Source organism: Castor canadensis, chromosome 19 (assembly GCF_047511655.1).
Source record: "Castor canadensis chromosome 19, mCasCan1.hap1v2, whole genome shotgun sequence".
NCBI lineage: Eukaryota > Metazoa > Chordata > Mammalia > Rodentia > Castoridae > Castor > Castor canadensis.
This window is the reverse complement of record NC_133404.1, coordinates 19,138,137-19,153,950: the sequence shown is the minus strand read 5'-3', so window position 1 is coordinate 19,153,950 and position 15,814 is coordinate 19,138,137. Positions and strand designations below refer to the sequence as shown.

The 15,814-nt window shown below is 37.6% G+C and overlaps 1 protein-coding gene across 1 annotated transcript in view; it reads left to right on the top strand.

Moving 5' to 3' along the window:
- LOC109693165 (magnesium transporter NIPA2-like) overlaps nt 1-15,814 on the top strand; it is a 40,597-nt gene that overhangs the window by 471 nt on the left and 24,312 nt on the right. The window contains 1 exon segment of the mRNA XM_074061866.1: nt 453-573. The gene's annotated coding sequence lies outside the window, so the exon portion shown is untranslated.

The window sequence follows — 15,814 nt, the reverse complement described above, 5'->3', positions numbered from 1 at the left end:
CTAGCTTTATTTCTCTTAGTTTTAGGTTCATCCAGACGCTGTAACGTCTTAAACGTGTCTGTTTCAGTTCCTTAAGTTATATAAAGTCACTGAATCTTGGTTTTCATGCAGTTGCGCAAAACTCTATGTCCGGTTTTGCGTTTGTGCCTCTTTAATTTCTTTACTAGAATGTCAACTCATTTAAAACTGGACTACATCTTAAGATCTGTCCCTAGAAATTCCGTATATAACATGTGCCTACTTAGTGTTTTTTTTCTTTGTTTGTTTGTTAAGTGATAAGTAGTATGAGAGCAGAGATCTATCATTCGGTAAGCTGTTGAAACACCGTATTATGCTTAGTAAGATGTTACTTGCTAAGTAAAATGAGTCTGGAAGCTGGTAACCATATTTTAAAACATCTTTAGTAACTTCATTCAGTTCTTTTGCTTACTTCTGTATTTTCTTCTTTCCAGGGTGGAGCCACTCTGCCAGGGTTTAACACTTTAAATGGGAATAAAGGGTAGCATTTGCGAGGAAATGAGAACGAATAAATCATCTCTGTTTTTCAAAAGAGAGACCATATTGAGCTTACATGTAAGTTAAAATCTTAACTTGTAATTAATGTTGCTAAGTTAGTATTTGAGATTAGGCTCTGTAGTATTTATAAGTATGGGTTTAAAAATAGTTAATTAAATGAGAGGTTGAGAAAACTAAAGATTATTTTAGATAGCAGTGAAAATCATGCAGAAGTAATGTCTTAGACCTCTTATAGTTTTAGAGCCAAGTGTGGTGGTGCACCTCTAATTCCAGCACTCAGTAGACTGAGGCAGGAGGATTGCAGGTTCTGGGGTTGAGCTACATAGAGATATCCTCTCTAAAAGGGGAAAAATGCTCAGCGCCATGGCGCACATGTAACTCTTGCTTCTGAAGGAAGAGGTGGAGTGGAACACAGTTCCAGGGCAGCCTGGGTAAAAGTTCAAGAGACCCCACCTCAACCAATAAATAGCTGGGCTTTGTAGTGCGGGTCTATTATTTCAGCTACATTGGAGGCATAAATAGAAGGATGGTGGTCCAGGCCAGTGGGGCATAAATGCAAGATCCTATTCAAAAAATACCTAAAGTAAAAAAGACTAGGGGGCATGATTCAAGTAGTAGAGCTTTGCCTGGCAAGCACAAGGCCATGAGCCCAAACCCCAATACTGCCTCTTGTACCCTACAAAGACAACTAAAGTTTTAAGATGTAACAGGCAGCCAGGTGTAGAAGTCGAGTTCATTCACTTACTTTCTGTGTGATCCTCTGCATGTGACTTTGCCTTTGGGAGATTCAGTTTCTTTGCTGTCAAAGCAGAAATAGTATCTTCTGATTATGGTGTAAAATAGAAATAATACGTATAAACCATTGGAATAGTTCCTCAAACATGCCATTATTATTAAGGAGAATAATATAAAAATTATTTCAGGATATTTCTATTGTATAAAAATGATTGACTCATTTAAAACATGGATTTTTAAAAAATCCATTTTTTGATAGAAAATATCGTTTCAGCCAAACTCTAATGTATTTTTGATTAGTATATGTTGTAATATTAAACACAAAGACTTCTCTGTAGAGAATAAAGGGATGGTAATGGTGGGGAGATAGGAAATGTGAAATGTAGGCCAAAGGATACAAAGTAGCAGATATGTAGAATATAAGTTTAGGGATCTAATGTATAACATGAAGACTATAGTTAATAAAATTGTATTAGATATTTTGTTAAATAATAAATAGGTTTTAGCTGCTTTTGTCATGAAAAAGTAACTGCAAAATGACAGATGTGTTAATTTGCTTTACTATAGTAACCAATTTTTATTATATATGTATATTTATATATATATATATATATATATATATATCCCATAGTATGTTGTAAACCTCATATATTCCCAATATCTTTTTTTTTTTTTTCATTTTTCTTTTATTATTCATATGTGCATACAAGGCTTGGTTTATTTCTCTCCCCTGCCCCCACCCCCTCCCTTACCACCCACTCCACCCCCTCCCGCTCCTCCCCTCAATACCCAGCAGAAACTATTTTGCCCTTATCTCTAATTTTGTTGTAGAGAGAGTATAAGCAATAATAGGAAGGAACAAGGGGTTTTGCTGGTTGAGATAAAGATAGCTATACAGGGCATTGACTCACATTGATTTCCTGTGCGTGGGTGTTACCTTCTAGGTTAATTCTTTTTGATCTAACCTTTTCTCTAGTACCTGGTCCCCTTTTCCTATTGGCCTCAGTTGCTTTAAGGTATCTGCTTTAGTTTCTCTGCATTAAGGGCAACAAATGCTAGCTAGTTTTTTAGGTGTCTTACCTATCCTCACCCCTCCCTTGTGTGCTCTCGCTTTTATCATGTGCTCATAGTCCAATCCCCTTGTTGTGTTTGCCCTTGATCTAATGTCCACATATGAGGGAGAACATACGATTTTTGGTTTTTTGAGCCAGGCTAACCTCACTCAGAATGATGTTCTCCAATTCCATCCATTTACCAGCGAATGATAACATTTCATTCTTCTTCATGGCTGCATAAAATTCCATTGTGTATAGATACCACATTTTCTTAATCCATTCGTCAGTGCTGGGGCATCTTGGCTGTTTCCATAACTTGGCTATTGTGAATAGTGCCGCAATAAACATGGATGTGCAGGTGCCTCTGGAGTAACAGTCTTTTGGGTATATCCCCAAGAGTGGTATTGCTGGATCAAATGGTAGATCGATGTCCAGCTTTTTAAGTAGCCTCCAAATTTTTTTCCAGAGTGGTTGTACTAGTCTACATTCCCACCAACAGTGTAAGAGGGTTCCTTTTTCCCCGCATCCTCGCCAACACCTGTTGTTGGTGGTGTTGCTGATGATGGCTGTTCTAACAGGGGTGAGGTGGAATCTTAGTGTGGTTTTAATTTGCATTTCCTTTATTGCTAGAGATGGTCAGCATTTTTTCATGTGTTTTCTGGCCATTTGAATTTCTTCTTTTGAGAAAGTTCTGTTTAGTTCACATGCCCATTTCTTTATTGGTTCATTAGTTTTGGGAGAATTTAGTTTTTTAAGTTCCCTGTATATTCTGGTTATCAGTCCTTTGTCTGATGTATAATTGGCAAATATTTTCTCCCACTCTGTGGGTGTTCTCTTCAGTTTAGAGACCATTTCTTTTGATGAACAGAAGCTTTTTAGTTTTATGAGGTCCCATTTATCTATGCTATCTCTTAGTTGCTGTGCTGCTGGGGTTTCATTGAGAAAGTTCTTACCTATACCTACTAACTCCAGAGTATTTCCTACTCTTTCTTGTATCAACTTAAGAGTTTGGGGTCTGATATTAAGATCCTTGATCCATTTTGAGTTAATCTTGGTATAGGGTGATATACATGGATCTAGTTTCAGTTTTTTTTCAGACTGCTAACCAGTTTTCCCAGCAGTTTTTGTTGAAGAGGCTGCTATTTCTCCATCGTATATTTTTAGCTCCTTTGTCAAAGATAAGTTGCTCATAGTTGTGTGGCTTCATATCTGGATCCTCTATTCTGTTCCACTGGTCTTCATGTCTGTTTTTGTGCCAGTACCATGCTGTTTTTATTGTTATTGCTTTGTAATATAGTTTGAAGTCAGGTATTGTAATACCTCCTGCATTGTTCTTTTGACTGAGTATTGCCTTGGCTATTCGTGGCCTCTTGTGTTTCCATATAAATTTAACAGTAGATTTTTCAATCTCTTTGATGAATGTCATTGGAATTTTGATGGGAATTGCATTAAACATGTAGATTACTTTTGGGAGTATAGACATTTTTACTATGTTGATTCTACCAATCCATGAGCATGGGATATCTCTCCACTTTCTATAGTCTTCCTCAATCTCTTTCTTCAGAAGTGTATAGTTTTCCTTGTAGAGGTCTTTCACATCTTTTGTTAGGTTTACACCTAGGTATTTGATTTTTTTTGAGGCTATTGTAAATGGAATTGTTTTCATACATTCCTTTTCCGTTTGCTCATTGTTAGTGTATAGAAATGCTAATGATTTTTCTATGTTGATTTTATATCCTGCTACTTTGCTATAGCTATTGATGATGTCTAGAAGCTTCTGAGTAGAGTTTTTTGGGTCTTTAAGGTATAGGATCATGTCGTCTGCAAATAGGGATATTTTGACAGTTTCTTTACCTATTTGTATTCCTTTTATTCCTTCTTCTTGCCTAATTGCTCTGGCTAGGAATTCCAGTACTATGTTGAATAGGAGTGGAGATAGTGGGCATCCTTGTCTGGTTCCTGATTTTAGAGGGAATGGTTTTAATTTTTCTCCGTTAAGTATAATGCTGGCTGTAGGTTTGTCATATATAGCTTTTATAATGTTGAGGAACTTTCCTTCTATTCCTAGTTTTCTTAGAGCTTTTATCATGAAATGATGTTGGATCTTATCAAAGGCTTTTTCTGCATCTATTGAGATGATCAAGTGGTTTTTGTCTTTGCTTCTGTTAATGTGGTTTATTACGTTTATTGATTTTCGTATGTTGAACCACCCCTGCATCCCTGGGATGAAGCCTACCTGGTCGTGGTGAATAATCTTTTTGATGTGTTGCTGAATTCGATTTGCCATTATTTTGTTGAGGATTTTTGCATCAATGTTCATTAAGGAGATTGGCCTATAGTTCTCCTTTTTGGAGGTGTCTTTGCCTGGTTTTGGGATAAGTGTAATAGTGGCTTCATAAAATGTGTTTGGCAGTTTTCCTTCCCTTTCTATTTCGTGGAACAGTTTAAGGAGGGTTGGTATCAGTTCTTCTTTAAAGGTCTGATAGAATTCAGCAGAGAATCCATCAGGTCCTGGACTTTTCTTTTTGGGGAGACTCTTGATTGCTGCTTCAATTTCATTTTGTGTTATAGGTCTATTCAGGTGATTAATTTCCTCTTGGTTCAGTTTTGGATGATCATATGTATCTAGAAATCTGTCCATTTCTTTTAGATTTTCAAATTTATTTGAATATAGGTTCTCAAAGTAGTCTCTGATGATTTCCTGGACTTCCATGGTGTTTGTTGTTATCTCCCCTTTTGCATTCCTGATTCTACTAATTTGGGTTTTTTCTCTCCTCATTTTAGTCAGGTTTGCCAGGGGTCTATCGATCTTGTTTATTTTTTCAAAGAACCAACTTTTTGTTTCATTAATTCTTTGTATGGTTTTTTTGGTTTCTATTTCGTTGATTTCAGCTCTTATTTTTATTATTTTTCTCCTTCTATTTGTTTTGGGATTTGCTTGTTCTTGTTTTTCTAGGAGTTTGAGATGTATTATTAGGTCATTGATTTGGGATCTTTCAATCTTTTTAATATATGCACTCATGGCTATAAACTTTCCTCTCAAGACTGCCTTAGCTGTGTCCCATAGGTTCCGGTAGGTTGTGTTTTCATTTTCATTGACTTCCAGGAACATTTTAATTTCCTCTTTTATTGCATCGATGATCCATTCTTCATTAAGTAATGAGTTATTTAGTTTCCAGCTGTTTGCATGTTTTTTGTCTTTACTTTTGTTGTTGAGTTCTACTTTTACTGCATTGTGGTCAGATAGTATGCATGGTATTATTTCTATTTTCTTGTATTTGCTGAGACTTGCTTTGTGCCCTAGGATATGATCTATTTTGGAGAAGGTTCCATGGGCTGCTGAGAAGAATGTATATTGTGTAGAGGTTGGATGAAATGTTCTGTAGACATCTACTAGGTCCACTTGATCTATTGCATATTTTAGATCTTGGATTTCTTTATTGAGTTTTTGTTTGGATGACCTATCTATTGATGATAATGGAGTGTTAAAGTCTCCCACAACCACTGTGTTGGCGTTTATATATGCTTTTAGGTCTTTCAGGGTATGTTTGATGAAATTGGGTGCGTTGACATTGGGTGCGTACAGATGGATGATTATTATTTCCTTTTGGTCTATTTCCCCTTTTATTAGTATGGAATGTCCTTCTTTATCTCGTTTGATCAATGTAGGTTTGAAGTCTACTTTCTCAGAGATAAGTATTGCTACTCCTGCTTGTTTTCGGGGGCCATTGGCTTGGTAAATCTTCCAGCCTTTCATCCTAAGCATATGCTTATTTCTGTCAGTGAGATGAGTCTCCTGTAAGCAACAAATTGTTGGATCTTCTTTTTTAATCCATTTTGTCAAACGGTGTCTTTTGATGGGTGAATTAAGTCCATTAACATTAAGCGTTAGTACTGATAGGTATGTGGTGATTCCTGCCATTTAGTTATCTTAGTTGTTTGAAGGTTTGATTGTGTGTACCTAACTTGATGTTACTCTCTACTGTCTTGCTTTTTCTTATCCTGTGGTTTGGTGCTGCCTGCCTTTTCATGGTTAAGTTGGGTGTCACTTTCTGTGTGCAGGATCCCTTGCAGAATCTTTTGTAATGGTGGCTTTGTGGTCACATATTGTTTTAGTTTCTGCTTATCATGGAAGACTTTTATTGCTCCATCTATTTTGAATGATAGCTTTGCTGGGTAGAGTATCCTGGGGTTGAAGTTATTTTCATTCAGTGCCCGGAAGATCTCACCCCACGCTCTTCTTGCTTTTAATGTTTCTGTTGAGAAGTCTGCTGTGATTTTGATGGGTTTACCTTTGTATGTTACTTGTTTTTTCTCTCTTGCAGCCTTCAATATTCTTTCCTTAGTTTCTGAACTTGTTGTTTTAATGATGATATGTCGTGGAGTAGTTCTATTTTGATCTGGTCTGTTTGGTGTCCTGGAGGCCTCTTGCATTTGTATGGGAATATCTTTCTCTAGATTTGGGAAATTTTCTGTTATTATTTTTTTGAATATATTACACATTCCCTTCGCTTGCACCTCTTCTCCTTCTTCGATGCCCATGATTCTCAAGTTTGGTCTTTTGATGGAGTCAGTGAGTTCTTGCATTTTCTTTTCACAGGTCTTGAGTTGTTTAATTAATAGTTCTTCAGTTTTTCCTTTAATTACCATTTCATCTTCAAGTTCTGAGATTCTGTCTTCTGTTTGTTCTATTCTGCTGGATTGGCCTTCCGTTTTGTTTTGCAGTTCTGTTTCGTTCTTTTTTCTGAGGTTTTCCATATCCTGGCTGTTTTCTTCTTTATTGTTGTCTATTTTTGTCCTGAGTTCATTTATCCATTTATTCATTGTGTTCTCTCTTTCACTTTGGTGTTTATACAGTGCTTCTATGGTTTCCTTTATTTCTTCTTTTGCTTTTTCAAATTCTCTATTTTTATTGTCTTGGAATTTCTTGAGTGTCTCCTGTACATTTTGGTTGACCCTATCCAGTATCATCTCTATAAAATTCTCATTGAGTACTTGTAGTATGTCTTCTTTTAAATTATTCTTGTAGGCTTCATTGGGTCCTTTGGCATAGTTTATCTTCATTTTGTTGGAGTCTGGCTCTGAGTTTCTGTTCTCTTCATTCCCCTCTGGTTCCTGTACTAATTTTTTGCTGTGGGGAAACTGGTTTCCTTGTTTTTTCTGTCTTCCTGTCATTGTCCTTGGTGTTACTGTCCCTGTACTGTGTGTAATTAAGTATTTTCTAGCTTGTAATAATAACAATGGTAATATTGAGAATGGAAGAGTGAGCTGAGATGGAAAGCAAGAAGTTAAAGAAAAGGGGAAAACAAATATACAGACAAGAGGGAGAAAGCAGAACAAGGTATCAGACAAGAGAGTTTCAAAGGTATAAACAGGGAGTGTTAGTGTACTAATCGACAGTAAACTGGTCCGCGTCTTCCCAAGCCGTATGGGCGCCGGCCCCTGGCGGCCCCGGGGGCCCTCCTCGGTTCTCCGTTTAACGTGAAGTGGAGATTCTCTGCGCCGGCTGGAGGTGTGGAGGGGTCAAAGTTATGCCTTTTCTCGGTGATTATGCCTGCAAAGTGTGTCTCCAGCGTCTCTCCAAGATTTCACTATAGGAGGCTCGCTTTCTGCTTCCTCCCTCTAGCCGCCATCTTGGAATTCTCTCCCCAGTATCTTTTTTAAAAAATATCCATACTAGACAAGTAAGCTCCACATATTTCTGTATCACAGAGCTAAGATCATCCTTCAGACTAGAGCATGCTCATCCTTACAGTTTTCTGCATATTTAATTCATTTGTTTTATGTAAATAAATATGAAATAGAATATCTGTGTAAAGTTCTATGATGGCTGTAGATGAAAATAAGTTAGGATGTGGCAAGAAAAAAAATGGGTTGCAGGTCTGTTGCATGTCTTTAAGATTTATGTATGGCCTGTAGGGGCCCACACATGATCTGATACTCACCTCTTTACTCTGCTATGGTATCCCAGTTGTCTTTGTTCACTCGATCAGCCACAGAATCCTTTCTTTTCCTAGAAAAGTGCATACCTGCTCATACGTTAGACCTTCATACTTGCTTCTCTTGCTGCTTTGTTCTTTTCCTGACTCTTCAGGTCTTTGCTCAATGTCTTCATCTCAGAAAGGCCTCTTCCCTCAGATCCTTATTGCCCTTAACATGAGTTATCTTTTACCATAGCATTTACTACTTTCCAATATCCTTATTTATTTTTTCGCCCTACCTCCAACAGAAAACAGGCACCATGAAGATAGGGTTTTGGTCTATTTTATTCAGTGCTATACCCTTGTTCCTAAAACATAGTAGGTACTTGGTACATCTTTGTTGATTTGAGTAAAATGAGACAGGCAAGCCAGTTCTTCACAGGGAGCCACAATGAAGGGGATGTGAGTTAAGCACATAAACAACTGTAAAACAGGCTAGGAAAATAAGTGTCTGGAGAGAAGTACAGGTTAAAGGCTAGGAAATTTAGAAAAGATTATGATTACTGTGGCTTGTGGAGTTTAAGCAGGGCTTGCTTGCAGAAGTGCCTTTTGAACTGAGTACATTACAGTGAAGGAGGTACGGTAAACAAACATGGAGAAGGAAAAGTAGGAGTAGGTTAGAGTGGCATCGTGCTGACCTTGGGAAGAACACAGCATCTGTGAAATACAGTGTTGTGAAATAGGATGTAAAAGTTAGGTTTGGAAGAAATGATAAAGGGTTCTTAATTACTGGGTTACAAAATTTGGACTAAACAGTGGGTAGTAATTCCGGGGTGTGTGTGTGTGTGTGTGTGTGTGTGTGTGTGTGTGTGTGTGTGTTTTGTGTGTTTTGTGTGTGTTTTGTGTGCACAGGACTTCACCCATGCTAAGCATGCACTCTATTACTGAGCTATATCCCTAGCCCTAAGTTTTTAAGCAAGAGAATGAGATTGGCAGAAATGTATTTACCCCAGGTTGTCAGCCTTGTGGGTTTAAGTTATACTAGAGCTGGGAGACAGATGGAGGTACGGGTTCTGGTCAGGAAGAGCAGATACAAGTCTGTGTTTTAAAGGTGGAATCCATCTGGCATTGTTAGCTCTGTTTTGTGTCCACTTTGAGTAAAGAAAATGGTGAAGCCATTGTCAGCACAAGGAAGAGCACATGTAGTAGAGAAGGCCACCTACACTGAAACCCTTGCTTGGTTCCACCTCTGACTAGATTCCACTGGGAAGGGCTAAGCATGAAGAGACCTGGAATGAGTTGTGGTTTCCTCTATCTGCTGCTGCATGACAGGTTGCTTTTGTCTCTATGTCTGTTTCCTCATCCTGGACCCTGATAAGGTATCTTCTCTAGCTTTTGTGAAAATGAGATGTCAAAAACTCTGTGGCAAGTTTACAGTTACATATGTTCTTCAGTTGGTATAATTTTTAAAATTTGCTAACTTTGGTGATTGTGTTGCCTACTGTTAATCATTTTACAAAGTAAGTCTCAATGTAGGCTCTCTTCACAGATGTTAGAGTACTGCTCCATTATTTTTCTGTTTCTTATGTGCTCCACATTTATAAAAGAGTTTGAATCAAGTTTCATAACTTGTTTTTGAGATGTATATTGTTTTGGACATAACTTGCATTAAATGGAAGTTTACATTCTAAGTATCATTTTGTAAAATCAATTGTGAAAATTAAGTTTGTTAACATTTAGAAGAAGCTAGAAATTGTAAGAGTCTTTACAAGTGTGTTTACAATTTGAATAAATTATTTTTAGAACTTTAAAAATAATAATTCTAAGGTGTGGAATCCTTGAGAACACAGACTTTTGATTCATCTTTAGGACTCCAGTACCCGACACATAATAGCTGAACAAATGTCCACATGGTAAATAACAATAACAGTTGGGAGTTATGCCACCTGAGGCCCTGTGAGAAATAAGCTGTGTAAGATACTAAACTATATGGGTAGGTTTAGAAACCCAGTTGAAGTGAAATTTAGCAAGGTTTTTTTTTTTTTTTTTTTGTAGTGCAAGAGTTTGAACTCAGGACTTCAAGCTTGCTAAGCAGGCACTCTACCACTTGGAGCCATACTCTCAACCCTTTTTTGTTTTAGTTATTTTTCCAATATGGTCTTGCATTTTTGGTTAGGGTGGGCCTTGGACTGTGATCCTCCTATCTAGGTGTCCTGCACACAGGCATGCACTACTTTGCCCAGCTTATTTTGTTGAGATTGGGTCTTGCTAACTTTTTTCTTGGGCTGTCCTGGAACTATGATCCTCCCAATCTCTGCCACCCAAGTGGTGGGATTATAGACTTGAACCACGGAGCCTGGCCCATTTTTGTTTGGTGATGCTAGGGATTGAACCCAGGGTGTCACAAATGACTAGGCAAGTGCTCTGCTAGTGAGACACACCCCCAGCCCTGAAATTTAGCAAGTTTTCTGTTCAACTGTCTCTAAGCCTGATGCTGTCTCATGGTTGAACCTTAAGAATAAAAAAATGTCTGTTGCAGGCTCTTCCAGCTGTGATTGACCTTCACTTACATAGAGTGGGAACAGAGCATTACCAGGTTGGTGAATAACGAAGCAACTCATTCCTTTCAGGGCATTCACACTGCTGTCCCATTTTCAAACTGTAAGTTCAAATGAGGTAATTCATTTTCTTAGTTTAATGACTGAAGTCTATCTTAGAATTTAGAGGCTTCCAAACTACAGCGATTCATGTATGCTGTTGTATTTCCATGGATGAATAAACTTAACAAATCACCTTAATTCTAGAAAGCTTAAATCAAAATTGCTGTCGTAAATGAGTGCTTTTTGTGTGGGAGCCATTACAAAGAACCAAAGTAATTGTCTTTAAGGAACTTGAAGAGTTCACTTCAAAGATAGAATGGTAATTGAGAATTAAATTTTGTGAAGCTGACTCTAAGTGAAAAGATGACAAAATGCCCGTGGACTAGATTTATTGGAGGTATCTGTGTAGCATAGCTTGATGTGTGGCCTGGCTTTGAGTGAAGAGCAGGCCTTGTGGAGGTTAGGAGGAGGGAGCCATAGCCTTTTGTGGGAGTGGAAGAGCAGGCTGTTATGCGTGTGACCAGGGATGCCACCTGTGTTGGATGTCAGGACCGTGTGCTAAGAAATGAAGTGGGTAGTGGAGATGGAGCCTGGTTATGGGGATTCTCCAAAGCTGTACATATATAATTAACTGGTCCCAAAGACCTTCTCTCTATTTTGAGTGTTTGAAATTTTCTATAGTACATAGATAAAGATGAAAAGGAAAGGGAAAAATAGATTTAAAACAGTGTCACGGAACTTTAAATAATTATGGAGAAAATTCATATATAAGCCATGGTAGAAACAGCTTTTCATTGGCCTTAGGATAAAATAAATTACATGCTTTGTTTTTTTTTTTTTTTTTTTTTTTTGCTTATTAGACAATTCAAAATTGTTTATTAACACAGGACATACTCTGCTATTATTACAGAATTACAGGGCAGAAGTGCTTCATATCACTACATGGCCATCATTCATACCTCAGAGAGGAGATTCCACAGTTGACATACATTGTTTTAAAATCAGCTCTTTATCTTGTGGTTGAGGAGGCATTTTTGCCTCAGATACTGGCAAATGAGATAGACAGCAGCAGATTCTTAGTCTTCTGTACTCAGGTCACTGTGCATCATGCAGGGTCTCACAGAGGCTGTGCTCAGAACAGGGGGAAAAACCAGAAGCTGTGGAAGGCAGGCTTTGTAGTAAAGGGAATACCTTTTGGTTCCTTTTGGAAGATGTGATTGTTTGGATAATTCCTTGGGCTGGCAAGGCAGTGAAGACCACTGTATAGGGAGAAGCGTAGTTGCTCTGATAAGATGGATTGTTTAGCTTCAGGATCTTATCCACAGAAGCAGAGTTGGGAAGAAAATTTACTGTGAGGCCATTCACATCTTTCATGCTTTAACAGATGTCAAGCACATAATATTGGTCCTTCTTTTTTTGAGATAAAGTCTCACTTTGTAGCCTAGGCTGCCTTTGAATGCACAAGCTTCCTGCATCTGTTTTCTGGGTGCTGGGATTACACGTATGGTACTATCACATATGGCTTATAATACTGGTCTTAATTGTAGCCCTTGTACTATATGCAACTTGGATTTAGTGAATGTTAACATTCCTTAGTAAATATTACTAGTTAAAGACCTTGTTTGGTATCTGAAAGTCAGGTTTACATAAGTAAATCTGAATTTGGATTTGTTAAGGCTGTTGTACTGCAACTAGAATTATAAATAAAATTGACTTATTTCTGGGTATCATCATTGCAGAAAACAAAGTTACATTTTTATTGTGGAATATTCAGAGTATAAGTTTTATTTGTTTTATTCAGATGTCCAAAAGCAAGATTTCTGAACCCCTGAACTTTAAAAAAATTATAGTGAGAAATACACCGGCAAGTAGTCAATTCCTCAGTAATTGTATAATAATAATTAAGAATATTGCTTCATGAAGATAATAGTTAAAGGAGGATGATGGTTGCACCATTCGATCTTTTCTTTGGTGTGCTGAAGACTGATCAAAGGGCCTTGGCACATGCTAAGCATGGACTTTGCCACTGTGCTACACCCTAACCCTACATCACCTGATCTGCATGAATGCTTTCATTAAAGTTAAGTGAACCTTGCTCATTAGTAGGATATACACACTAAGAGGACTGATGTGTTTGGGTAGGTAGGTTTTCTAACTGTAATTTTCCCAGACTCTGTGACCATTATCCTTGCATTTTTCCCTTGAATCTAGTATTGTTATTTCCTAGCTTACTTTCATAACTTTTTACAGTTCTCATGTTATAGGCTCTAAAACATTGATTGCATTTTGGGATGCTGATCTAAATTATGCAGTGATTTTCTGTGTACTAATGGGACACTTCAGAATAGACAACTTTATTATTTAGGGTCAGTTCTTATTCATTCCATTCATCTGTATTCACCTAGAAAACAAATATTAAGACATACCTTGAGGCGACCAGATAGCTAGGTGCACAGGCTTGAAAGATGAGAACTGTTCAGAAGCCCAGAAGCTTACAATTTTGTGAGAGAGGCTAGCTTATAAACACAGGTCAACTAGTTATGTAGGGTGTAGAACATTGTAAGCACACTTTTTTGTTGTTGTTGTTACAATGTATTTGTCATGTATAGAAATGGTGTCCCTAACCATCTTTCTTGTTCACAAATTTTTCTACGTCTTCCTTCCCTGCATGTGTTTCCATGTCTGTAACTGATTGTTACATTCATGAAGGGCATGCTAAATTTAAACTGCAGATTGAAATGGCCAGTGTTTGGCACATAAAGAGGGCTTTTTTCTTTTCTTTTCTTTATTCATTTATTCATATGTGCATACACCGTTTGGGCCATTTCTCCCTCCTGCTCCCTGCCTCCTCCGTCTACCCTCACCCCCTCGCTTCCAGGCAGAACCTGTTCTGCCCTTTTCTCCAGTATTGTTGAAGAGTTTCTTTTCTTATGTGTATCTGTAATACATACCCAGATTGAGGCAGAGCAGTCTCCACACCTAGGATTTTTCTCATGGCATCATCTTGCCTTAGGAGTAGCAAAGTAGGGAGTAGGCTACTTGTTCAAATCCCCTAACAGAAAGAGCAGTCTGGAAAGGTTTCAAGCAGATGTTTACTCTCATGCATGTTATATTGATACTTGTAAAACTCAGCACCTTTCTGAATTGAGTGTCTTGTCTTCTCATGTTTCATTATTGTCTTGTCCTACCTAGGTTGTGGGGCAGCCTTGCTTTTGGGACCTGCTAGTGGTTTCTGTACTGATATCCTTATAGTGCTTCAGCAATGAAGGATGTGTTTTAAAATCTTTATAATGTAGAAGTGTTTAGACACACAACAGAAGTAAATAGTACAATGAGCCATTATGTGCTCTATGTAGGCACAGCTTTAACTGCTATGTCTGTTTTCTGTATATAAGATTTTGTATTTCAAAAATCATGATGGAATTTATTTATTTTGTTTTAAATTTTATTTTGGCAGTACTGGGAATCAAACTCAGGGCCTCATCATAGTAGGCATACTAAGCTATCTCCTCAAACCCCATGATGGAAATTTTGTACTTACTGTAGAAACCTTGTTGATGTGTGTAAGTTAGATATTGCAGTGGCATACAGGAATATGATTATGCTCACAAGTTTGTGGGTCAGCTAGGATAGTGCTGTTCTGTGCATTTCCTTCTGTCATCATCAGTGTGCTCGTGGGGGCATGCTAAATGTAGGGTACAAAGGAGCAAGCAGGAGTATGAGGTATGAGGGGTTTTATTAGGACCATGTACAAAACAGACACTGTGCTAGTTCATCTTGCTCCCAATGACTAGACCAAGCTTGTGGCCGAGTCCCAAATCCATAGGGTGAGGAACTATTTTCATTGAAGTATACAGGAATCATAATGAACTTCAATAGACAAATCATAACACTGGCCTTTTTCTTTTGTTTGGAGTGATATCAACTTAGTGTAATAATGCTGTAGTTATTGTTATTAGTCATTCCATGTTCATTTAACTGCTGTCTGTGTTCCTATTGATGACTAAAAGCTATCACTGGCATCAAATTCAGTGACTGTACCATTGAGCCACATTCCCAGCCAAAAAAGTTTATCACCTTTATATCCAGAGTGCTTAGACATATACAACATACACCTAATAAACACTGTTTGAATAGAAAAAGTAACTTGTAGGGCCGGTCTGGTGACACTTATTTGTAATTCCACCACTTGGGAAGCTAAGGCAGGAGGATTATATGTTTAAGGCTACATAATAAGACCGTGTCTCAAAAAAAGTAATGAGGGGATAGGAAGTTGAATTGCTTTGGCTAATGACCACAGACTTACAATGAACTGTGGAAAATACTGGCTAGTTAGTGAGGACTACTTAGGATCCCCACTAGACTTCAGATTAGTTTTGGGACTCAGTAATTAAATACTGGACTAAAAATCCCAACATACTACAAAGTTATACAGGTATAGCCAATCGTAAACCTTGTTGTTAAGTATGATTTTTTTTTTCCTCTGCTTTCCACATTTTGCTTTAGTCACTTGTCAGCAAAGTTCATGAGTTGGCCCATTTGGGAAAAAATGTGTATGTAGTCTTTGGTAAACTTACACTTCCCTTCACATCTTGTGAATTGAAATTTCTGGTGCCATGGTTCTCCCATTTGTTAAAATTCAAAGTACTAAACCCTGTACTCCATACACATCTTTGCTAGAATCGTCATACTTTGCTAACAAAATAATGTGAAAATTGTTTTCTTTCAACACATTCCCAGATAGGCTAAACAAATAATTTACCTTCTTTTCTTTCTCTCTCTCTTTTCTTTTTTTTTTTTTTTAAGTTGGGCTAACCATATAGCCCAGGCTGGCCTTGACTTTGAGATTCTGCCACCTGCTTTCTGAGTACTGTGATTACAGGCATGACCATGCCTTGATCTATATATATTTCTAAGAAGCAAATGAATGTATGGAAAATTTTGAAATTCTTTATGTGATATTCAGTAAGGACACATTTGCAAAATT